This window comes from Talpa occidentalis, unplaced genomic scaffold, assembly GCF_014898055.3.
Source record: "Talpa occidentalis isolate TD23 unplaced genomic scaffold, MPIMG_talOcc4v2.1 talOcc4.777, whole genome shotgun sequence".
NCBI classification, from domain to species: domain Eukaryota; kingdom Metazoa; phylum Chordata; class Mammalia; order Eulipotyphla; family Talpidae; genus Talpa; species Talpa occidentalis.
Window position 1 is genome coordinate 462 of NW_023605169.1, and position 11,264 is coordinate 11,725.

Below are 11,264 nucleotides of genomic sequence, written 5' to 3' on the forward strand. Positions count from 1 at the left end.
GATCCCAGCGCCAGGGACCCCATCTGCTTCTGCTCTCAGGGCAACACCTGTTTGCTGCAGTTTGTGCCCAGGTTATGAACTTCTTAGAACGTTCTGCTCAAAGCCTGCATCTACCTGCAAAGGTGTCCTATGAGGATCAGTGACACCTGGGGGGCAGGTGCATGGACCCTGTGCCCTGGTTCTCTTCAAGCACAAGACTTGCTCCAGCCTCCTCTGGAAGCACAGAACAGAGCCTTCTTACTTGACTGAAACAGCAACGGCTGTTTACAACAGTAACGTACTAGATTACAGCGCCTGTGTTCCTTGGAGAATGCTTTCATTACTCCGGGTTGCCTTGAAGTGACATCTGAGGAAAATGCAATTAGCCATCACTTTGGGAAAGGTAGAGGAAGCCCCACCCCCACAGTGCAGGGGGAGGGGAAGGCCAGGAAGAGACCCTGGAGGAGAAGCTGGAGGAACCGGGAGGCAGGCAGGGATCCTGGGAGGGGTGAGGCAGGGCAGGAGGAAAAGGAAAAGAGAGAAGATGGCAAAGAAGTGAAAACATGCGAGCGAAGCTGTATTGGGAGCACACTCGGAATAACCAAGTGACCCGGTGATGTGCTTTGCAGACCATGAAATGCACCTCAGTCTTACAGTGTGTGAGGAGGTGTCTGTGTGTGGATGTGGACGTGAGCTGGGGGGGTGGAAATGCCTTCTCAGTGTGAGCAGAGGCCCCGTCCTGAGTTGTGCAAACTCAAGTGGCTGGTCGGTTTGTTGTGGGGACACTTTCACACCGTGATTCACTGTCATCAAACCAGTCCTGGTGTTACTCCCCAACAGCTCCAGTGCCAATGATGCAGGCTCCGCAGTGGGGCCCCTCCCCTCAGCACAGCGAGGACGCCAGCTGGCCCTCCTGGGTCCTGCTTCTCAGCGCCCAGGACAGCATTTGTGCCACAGGCAGCTCTCCCACCTAACGGAGCTCTGTGTCTCCAAGGCTCATTTCAAGTGGCTTCTGAGGTCCTGGAGAGAACTGAGCTGCGGGTCTCAGCAGGTCATGCAGCCCCGATGCCTCAGTTTCCTCATCCATAAGATAGAACTGATAATGGCCCTCAGAGCATCCTGGCGGGAGGGGGAGGGTGTATGTTAGAGGAGTCCCTACATAATAAAGCACCTGAACAGCTCCTGGCACTGAGTGTTCACTGGAAGCTGAGGAGGGGTGGGCGAGCTCACCAGGTCCCATCGCACATGACAGGGCAGCCAGCTGTCACAGGACAGAGTGTGATGCTAAGGGCGTCTGCACTTAGGAGGGATGGGTGTGCTTTTTGGATGACTGGACAAGGGATACGAGCTCGTCTGTTACTCCTCAAATACTCTCCCACGAGACAGGCTAGGTCAGGAAGAAAACAACCCCCAATGCTTCCAAAGGATGCCGGGGAGCCACCAGGATGTCAGACATCTATACCTGCTATACCTTGAAACAGCATGCACTTCTTCATGTAACCTGGCATGCACTTCTCCATGCAACCCGCATGCACTTCTCCATGTAACACACATGTACTTCTCCATGTAGCACACATGTACTTTTCCATGTAACACACATGTACTTCTCCATGTAACCCGCAAGCACTTCTCCATGTAACACGCATGCACCTCTCCACGTAACACATGTGTACTTCTCTATGTAACACACATGCAATTCTCCATGTAACCCAGGAGTCAGAAACACTACCCTGTCATAACTGGACCCTGTTTCTAGGGCGACGCACTCACTGAGGATTTGGATCTGCTGTATAAACTCTGACCTCATCTTTTATGGTAGAGCAGGATGGTAAAAAAAAAAAATCAAACACTCCTAATACACACGATACTTATTATCTTCTTAAGTGATAGATGTTGTCCTTTACTAGTAGGTGTATGTGCACGAAAAACACAAAAATAGAAATTTTAAATAGATGAGATAAAATACAGTTACTATTTTCTTCTATCCTGAGTCTTTTACTTTGAAAACCTTGTTATAACCCAGGTACCCGCGCCTGGAGACTCAGAGCGAGTCTGAGCGGCTCCGTGAACATCATAAACACGTCGTTACATCATGTAAGGAGGGTCACTTCTGGGGAGGGTCACTGCTGGGGAGAAGCTTCTCGGAGCCCCTGGCAAAGGTGAGCAGCGAGGACCATGAATGTGAAACCAACCTTGGTCCTTCTGTCTTCCTGGGATGTGGGGGTGGGGGCTGCTGTGGTGGGACTGAGCCCACCCTAACTCGAGCTGTCATTTCCCTTCATGCTGCTGTCCTAGGTGAGTCTCTGGGGAGATTCTGAATCTGAATGGGATTCTTCTTTTTTTTTTTAAAGATTTATTTATGTATACAAGAATGGGGTACAGGCCATAGGTGCGGGAGATAAGAAGATTCACCAGAGACAGAGTGGGGAGCAGAACAGGCAGACTGACTGAAATACACTGCTGAGGGGAGCAGCAGGCGAGTCAGGAGAGGTCTGCTGCACCATGTGGGTAGCCCCTGGCTGGGGATTGAACTTGTGCTGCAGTGGCCACGGAAGCTTCATAGGTTGCATCTTAACCCCTTGCGCCACCAAGGAGGCCCTGAATGGGATTCTATTTGATGCTCAGCATCAAATGCTCACGGGTTGAAACCAGAGCACACATTCTTGGGGGCAATTGTGAGTGATTCAACCCTCTCTTCCCTGTGCCACAGACATAGCACTTCTGTGCCCTGTGAAATGCTTCATGGGTCCGGTGGGTCCAAGGAGCCTCACAGTGGTGAGGGATTTCAGGTGTGCACACACCAATCCCCACCCAATAACTTCCTGGACAACAGGATCATTTGCCGTAAATGCCTCCCATTAGGTCCAGGAACCTGGAGACAGTGACTTTCGGATGACTCAAAGCTACCCACAGAGCCTGGCCTGGCTGAGTTCAGGCTGCAGTGTCCTTACAGAAGAACCAGCTTATGTGTTTTTTTCCTCTGGGAAAAATTGACTTTTCACACCCTGCTCCTCCCCCTCTTTTTACATGATGCGATGGTTACGTTCATGATAAAGAATATTCAAGTTCTGACATCATAATTCATAACCAGGGGGATTACTCATGACAAGCTTGCAGTCTGGCGAGGCACATTCTGTACCCTCTCTATCACTGAAGTCAGCAGTGGGTTTAAAAATAGCATTGCTCACACCCAGGGTACCACTGATTCATTAAGGGCTGAACAAACACTATTCTGGACAGTCCCCTCCCTCTTATATTATTCTGGACAGTCCCCTTCCTTACATATGGCTTCCAGATTGAGATGTCCAGAATTGGGGTGCAGCCCCAGTGGGGTGTTAGGTGGTGCTAAGTCACAAATAAGAGACCCGCAGATCCTAGATGGAACCCTCAAACATTACAAAACCCGGACTCAATATGTCATCTCACTTGTGACTCAAAATGATCATCTTAAAATGCAATGATCAAGAATATCGATTAACTTGGGGACCATAATATGCTGAACACACCAGGGTCAAGAGGAATGATGTTACAACAACGTGGCATGTTATATATGACACCAAGAATTTTCATTGTCAAGGGGGCAAGAAGGTTGATTCTAGATGCTTAATTCAGGCTCTTTAGAGAGAAATGTCCCTAGAGTGGAGAGTGTTTTCATAATTTAGAGATGCCCTTAAGAGGACATGAGGCTGTTTGGGCAAATTCTGTGTTGGGCAGGCAACCCTCATCTCTACTGGGATCCAGGAGAGGCCCTATGACTAAGGTAAATGCACCCCACACCTCCCTGGGATGCAAGGATTATCTCTCTCTAAATGATTCAGACGGCACACTCAGCCTTCTGGAGATTACTTAGAATGAATCAGTCCTGCAGAAGCCTTGAAGACTCAACAAAGTCAAATATCCAAATCTGCATGAGGAGGATTCCAGAGCCCTGGCGAGTGTCCAGAAGCACCTGCAGAGTGCTCTGTGCTGGCCGAGCGGCAGGAAGCCACGGGCATTGTGAGAGACGCGCTGCTTTTCAAGAGGCCAACATGCCGAGGTGGTGACCACATGAGGCAGTCATAGCTGAAGAAACGGTGTAGGGTTCCCAGGGAATACGGACATGGAAGAAAGCACCCCAAGAGGAGGAGGGGGTAAGCTGTGGAACAGAGGCCAGCGCGTCAGCACGTCGGAAGCCACGCGTGGAGGTGAAGCTGTGCAGGCCATCTCCCTCCCCCGGGACACGGGACAGTTTGCCGACACAACATGAAAATGAGATGACTTAGGATAAAACAAACAGAACCCATCTGAGGGGGCACAGGAAGAACAAAGACGCAAGACCGCAGCTGAGGGCTTGGGAGGGAGGAGAGGAGGGCGTGGGAGACGCTGGCTCCGACGGGGAATGCACCGGCCACCCTGGAGGTGTCTGTGACAGAAGATCCTGAGCAGAGGGGCTTGGTCAGTGGGGAGCAACCTAAAGACCCTCAGCAACTGGAAGTCACGGTGACAAGTGACAAGTGAAGGAAGGCTGGTGCTCGGGGGCCCTTGCTGACGAGCAGAGGCCGGGGGTGGCCTGGCCTGGGTGTTCCCAGCGGGCAGCAGGCCCACTCATCAAGGTTGCATCCAGGGCATGGCAGCTCTGCATGCACTTCTCAGTGACACCTGCAAGGTCTGCGCGACCTGCAACTCAGTCAGCTCTGGGACAGGTTCTTTGAGCACTGAGTCCGGTGAGGAGGTCCTCCGGGCAAAAGGGGGGTTACTCTCAGGTATCATAAAACCGCAGTTCCTAGGCCGGGGTTCCAGGAGGGGCAGGGACCTGCAAGCCTCCAGGAAAAGCAAGGAGCTCCTGGGTCAGCCAATCAAAACGACTGGGCCAATTCGGGCGCCTCTTGCGACATAGAAGATACTCATGAAGAACATCCGAATGTTTTCCTTCCAATGGCTGTGAGAACATTCTGGTTCTTCCACCAGCATCAAATACACTCAATTTACTCCTGCACTTGAGACGCGGGACCCAGTGTTGAAAGTCCACTCTAAGTCCATTCAAAAGGTGGCGAAGGGCAGGGACTTTGCGGGGGCCGTCCTGCTCCTGCGGCTCTCAGCTGCCGCCTGTGGTCTTGACCCTGCCCGCCAAGCCCTTTTCATTCTTTTTTAGTTAAGCAGAAAAGGAAGCTATCAGCTCCATTTCCACTCTCTCTGCATGAATCCATTTCCCTTTTCTTTCTTGGCTCAAGCGATAAGGCTCAGACGGGATCCCCACTGAGTTTTTCAGCGATTCTTACCTTGCTAAATGTTTTTCTCTTCTAGGAAATGCTGAATCAAAATAGAAGGTGGGAGAAAGTAGGAGAATACATTCCAAGGGGCAAATGGAAATAGAAGAAAGGTAAAAGAATAAGCCTGTCGATTTCTCTTCTGCCAGCTTTTACTCGATAAAATGCTGAGAGTGAATGGGGGTGCGGTAGGGTGCGGGGTAGGGGGGGGGCGGGGGGGTGAGAGCCTCTATGGAAGTGAAGTCAGCAATCCAGGAATCTGGTCTCCTCTTACTCAGGCCATAAAATCCCACTAAGTTGCCAGGAGTGTCCTGCAGGACAAGCTCAAACACTAGTTAGCTCAAAAGTGGAAGGGACTCGGCAAACTATTCTTGCCGTGGCCCTGGCCTGGAGCACAGTGAGCTGATGAGGCTGGATGGGCAGCGCTTGCTTGGGATGGGGGAGGCAGCCCAGGGCCCCAGGACCAGCATCCATACACCCCAGTGTGGGAGCCTCCTCCCTGCCCCTTGGGTCCTGGGCCAGGTGAAGAGCTTCGGGGCTACCAGATCACCGCAGCCACAAACCAGAGAGCAACCTAGGATCAAGGCAAGCCTTTTTTTTTTTTTTTTTAAAGCTACAGGTTACAATTTGGGAAAAGTTATCAGAACAAAGAAAAACAGTGGGATGGCTGGGGTGGCTGGTGTCCTTTTTCTCCCAGTAACTCTTCCCCACTGATGCACAGCGGAACCCCATCCACTCAGAGCTGGGGTTGTAACAGGGTGGTCCCCAGGAAAGGGGGAGGTTCCCTGCCCCACCCAAGGGAGGGTGGAGCTGAGCAGGAAGAGGAGAAGCTGCAGAAGAGACTGAGGAAGGAGCAGGATGGAGCCAGGAGACCTGGAGGAGGCGCATGGAGCCTAGAGACACGTGAAGAAACTGCGCTTGTCTTTGGGTCATGGACTGGGTGACACAGATGTGGGTGAGACCCGTGGGGAGGTGACAATGGCAGCTTTTATCTTGATGTTGATTTTGCTCTTTTCCTTCCGGGCTTGTTTGGTTGTTTCTGACTCTTTTCTGTGGGTCCCCACTGGAAGGTGCTTTAGACTTGTGGCAGGCTTTGGGGCCTTGCTCTGGGCCAATCCCATATGGATGGACTTTTACCCACGAGGGGACGGGTAACTGTGGGTGCTTCATTTAGAAACTGGACTCTTTGCCTTACCTGCATTGTTTCCTAGTTGTATTACAGTTCCTTCCCATTAAAGTCTCCTATGTTTTGTGTTGATGTGGCGGATGGCAGAACCCATTTAGAATGGGCAGGTTTGCGGGCCTTGGGCTGCCCCTTTCCCTGCCCTATAACAGGGTCAGTGCCAAGGGGCGGAAGCTGCCCTGTGAGTTGTTCAACCAGGGACCCCACACCAACATCGCTCTGGGCGATAGATAGGGCGACAAGGGGCCCTGGCACACGAGTCCCAGAAAGGGCCCTGGTCATGGAGGGCCCCAGTGAAGGAGCCCCTTCAAGTCATGGACTAACTGTTGAGGCCAGACTGGGCTCCAACCAGGCAGGCTTGGGCCACAGGACAGAAAACCTCGTTCCAATAGGGGTGAGAACTTGCTGGGTCAACAAAGCTGGAGTGGGAAATGTGGGTGAGATGAAAGTGCTGAATCAGTGTTAGCAGGGTCACGTTCTCTCAAACTGGTCACTGTGCTGAGCGAGGTGGGCGAGCACCCCCTTCTAGAACACACAGCATGCGGGCAGGTGTGCGCCCACCTGCTCTGGGATGCAGTCAGCTCTCTGTAACCTTCGGGCCAACTTGGCTGCTAGTAGCACAGGTGGCTCCTGGGCCCGGGAAAAGGTGCTGGTGGGACCCAGAACTGACTTGTATGGATGATTTCATTTTAATTTTATAGCCTCTCGTAGCTTGTAGCTATGGTACCTAATGGTGTGGCAGTAAAGGGCCCTACCCTCAAATCACTCTGGAAAAAAAAAAAAGCACTTGTACCTATATATACTTCCATCCAGAGAGACGTCCATAAATACATATGTGTATGTCCACACACATGTGGCCACAAGAGCAGCGTGGAAGCAAGAGATCGCACAGGCAAGTCATAAAGCAAACGGGCTGACAAGACAACGGGTGACTCCGGTAAAAGACAAGGGGTTATTCTTTGTATTAGTTTTATTTTTGCAAATTTTCAGTAAGTGAAACATGTTTTCCAAATAGAACTTTTCAAAATGTATTTATTCATTCCTCACTGATGTCTAACCCCACGGGTCCTGCTGGAACTGATTTGCAGATCGGGTTTGGGAGGGGGAAGTTCAAGGTTTTCCAAACTTTGGAGCAAATGCTACGATCCCACAGGGCACGCCACTTGCCCCAGGAGCGCGTGGAGCAGACCTGAGCTAGCGCCGCTGCCCACGCGCCCATGGACTTTCTCATCTCTTCTCCCTTGACCCCTTGCCGGTATGTGTCCGTAATGGATTTGACAGCGCTGGCAAGTTCCGGGCAGTCTTGTAAATAACAGCTTTGCGGACACATAGCTCACACGCCACACAGTGGCCCGACTAAAGCGCAGGGGGTCCGTGGCTTTGATATACGCAGTATGGTCTCAGCCAAAGCATTTTCCTCCCTCTGAACAGAACCCCACGCCCATCCGCACGCACCCCCAGAATCCCCCTCGCCCCTCCCCCCCAACCCCTGGCCACCTCTCATCTACTTGCTGCTTCGGTGGCTCTGCCTATCCTGAATGCTTCACACACACGGAACCACTGACTTGGGGGCCTTTTGTGTCTGGCTTCTCTCACTTAACCTAATTTTATTGAGGGTTCATCCGTGTTGTCTGCACTTTGTTCCTTTTTATTGCCAAGTACTATTCCACTGACGGCTGCAGAGCATGCCCATCGGCCAGTGGACGCTGGGGTCCCGAGCAGGCCGCTCTGATTTCCTGCTCAGGTGTCCATGTGGACAAACGTCTGGACACCGGGAGCGGGTCCAGTGCAGGTCATGTGGTGAAGCTAACCTTTTCAGGAACTGCCACCCGTTTTCTGGAGTGGCTGCCTGGAGTCCTCAGGAATCGCGCCGTCGGGGACCCAGCTGCCGGTTGTGGTTCTGTGAAGTGCTCAGTCCACATGCACAGCAGGAGTCGGGGTTTGTTTGACTCGGAAAATAAACGAGTGGAGCTGTGAGTGGTGGGGCGGGCGGCACGCTCGGCCTGGCCTGGCCCCCGAGAGCAGCCGGCACCTGGCAGGGCGGACGGGGTCTGGCACCCCACGTGCCGGTGCCACATGAACGGTGCCACATGAACGGGCTCTCTGTGCGCAGCGCAGCTGCAGGGGGAGGCGACCTGGCACGCTCTCCACTGCCCCCTCACCCCGGCCAAGCTGTCCGTGCTGCTGGTCAAAGCCCCGGATAGGGTTATTCACTGTGGCCCACATATCGGGCTCCTCAAAATGCTGGCCCAGGAACTGGCAGAAGGAAAGCTAGGGAGGGTGAGGGCCCAGGAAATGCAGAGAAAGCAAAGATGGCACCAGACGGGCCCTGTGCTGTTTTCTGGGGTGAGGCTGATAATACGCGCAGGGCCTGCACCCCAAGGCAAGTGGGGCTTTCTGCACAGGCCTGGGGCGAGCACAGCCCCAGATTCACATTAGGGGCTCAGACTAAGCTCCCATGTATGACTGCGATTCCACAGCTACCCAAGCAAGTTTTGAGGTGGTGGGGGGGTGGGCTGGTGCGGTAGGAAAGATTTCTGCAGAGAACAGAGGAGAGCCGGTCATCAGGGCTGTGTCTTATTCACCGGCTCCCTTCAAGGCACTGGGGAAGCCTTGCTTCATCACAGACCCAGGGCGGCCTCGGGCGCCGGCTGCCCTCACCCCATTCTCTAGTGATGCTGCCTTCGTCCTCCACTCTCCCACCTCGGCACCTTTGTGGCCAAACCTTTCAAATAAATTGTGTTGCTCAGGCAGACAGCTCAGCTGCCTGTTAGTAAAGAAAGCTCGACCACTTTTTTGTGTTGTGGGTGGAGAAGAGGAAGACAGGTGGTCTGCGGTCCCGCGTGTCCCCCACGGACAAGGCTGTCCCCCGGCGCCAGCTAATCTCCACATTCGAGCCTGTCCCCACCTCGCTCTCCACTCAATCCCACGGGTGTTTAGCTCCGGGAATCACCCCTATTTCCAGTGCACCTGTCCCCTCAGTCACCATCCACTAAATACCAATTGTGATCATCATTTTTAAGAAATGTTACCTATTCTATTTGCCTGGGTACACTTACAATCTTTTTGTTGTTGTTAGATTTTAAGAAGAATATTTTAGCAAAATATAATTGTATTTCATACTCGATGAAAAGTCATTAGTAATTCTGATACAAAAAGATAATAGGGGCCTCCCTAGTGGCGCAGGGGTTAAAGACAGTGCTATCAAGCTATCCGCAGCCACTGCAGCCCGAGTTCGATTCCCAGCCAGGGAGCTACCCACATGGCACAGCAGACCTCTCGTCTCGCCCGCTGCTCCCCTCAGCATTTCAGTAGAAATTCCCTCAGGATTTCAGTAGATCCGCCTGTTCTGCTCCCCACTCTCTCTGGTGAATCCTCTCAGCCCCAGTACCTCTGGCTTACACCCCAGTTCTTGTATGCATAAATAAATCTTTAAAAAAAACCCATAAAGATAATAAGTTAATATTTGGCATATGAGTTTTGGGTGACTTCACGATATGTTTGAGTTTTCTAATAGAATATAAAATACACACTATTTTAGAGTCCCTTTTTGGTAAGTATTTTATAAAATGACTTTTTTCCTTTTGTATTACTTTCTATGTTTTAACTTATATTCCTTCTTGAGGACTGCTATCATCCAAACACTTATTTTCCCACTGTATTATTTATGTTTTTATTGAGGTAACATTGGCCTGCAATGCTGCGTATGATTCAGAGGTGCAGGTCCTCCCTTCTTCAGATGCCTGCACCCTCTCCGTGCCTATCCATAACCATCATCCTCATGAACTCTGGGCGTCTGAAATAGGCTTAGCCTATCAAAATCACAGATGACTGGGCCTGGCACTTGATATGATGAGAAAAGTCTGAGGAAATGAAGATGTGAGCAGAGACTTGAGCTTCCACATAGTAGCATCTCATCTAATCTCACAACAACACCGCTGTGAGATTACTATTAATACTATTATTCTCACCCACCAAGAGAAGAAAGAGACTCTGAGAGATTAGCCATGCAGGGTCCCCAGGTAATAAAATGCTAGAACCAATGTTCAAGTGCATGTGGAATTACCCTAAAACTTGCATGTTTCATTGGTAGTGTAAGTGATAACGTTTAAACATCATATACCCTTATTCAAGCATGATATGTTCTTTTTTTTTTTTTGTAAAAAGAACAAGAGCAGGAGCTAGAAAAGTTGGTTTCAGTCTGGTTTTGTGTTGACTTTGAGCAAGTCACTTAATATATCTGAATACTGGTCTCCTTGCCTATAAAGATAAGACTTTTTCCCAAGTGTGCTTCAGTTCATGTCCTGTGAGCTATTCACACTTATTATGGAAAAGGAATAAAGAATATTTGAGGTCCAAATAGTTTAAGAAGTGTTGGGTTGAGTCAAATAAGCTGCTGTTCCTTTTGCAGGACTTCTCAGAGCCTTTAATCCCCTAATACCTAGAGGGAATCTTCACAGGAGACTTCACCATAGACTCTGTGGTCGCATATTTATTTATCCAAGGAAAAGCTCCCTTCCCAACCCCTCATACAAAGCATTTAATGGTTTTTGGTCAGGACAGGAGGTGGGGAAATATTAGATTGGATTTCCTTAAGGAAGCTTCTAGTGCAAACAGTGAGAGATTTTGTGATTTATCTCATTCTTTCTACTAGACAACATATTTCTGAAGGTAGCCCGCAATTTATATGAAGCCAAGAAGATGGCAGCCTGGTAGAGGCAGGTTCAAATGCTCAGAGGAGCAGAAGGAGGTGGAGAGAGAGAGAGGAGGGTGGGAAGACACATGGACAGACGGCTCCACTATTTCTGCCCAGTCGTTCCAATGAAGGGATGACCCATCTAGAGGCACCTCCTACC

The 11,264-nt window shown here is 50.9% G+C and overlaps 1 long non-coding RNA gene across 1 annotated transcript; it reads left to right on the forward strand.

The window, feature by feature from the left end:
- Positions 1-2,082: 2,082 nt before the first annotated feature.
- On the forward strand, positions 2,083-10,338 carry LOC119233326 (uncharacterized). The gene is made up of 3 exons (XR_005122376.1): positions 2,083-2,274; positions 5,263-5,338; positions 10,090-10,338. It is a non-coding gene; the product is annotated as an uncharacterized LOC119233326 (long non-coding RNA).
- Positions 10,339-11,264: the final 926 nt, after the last annotated feature.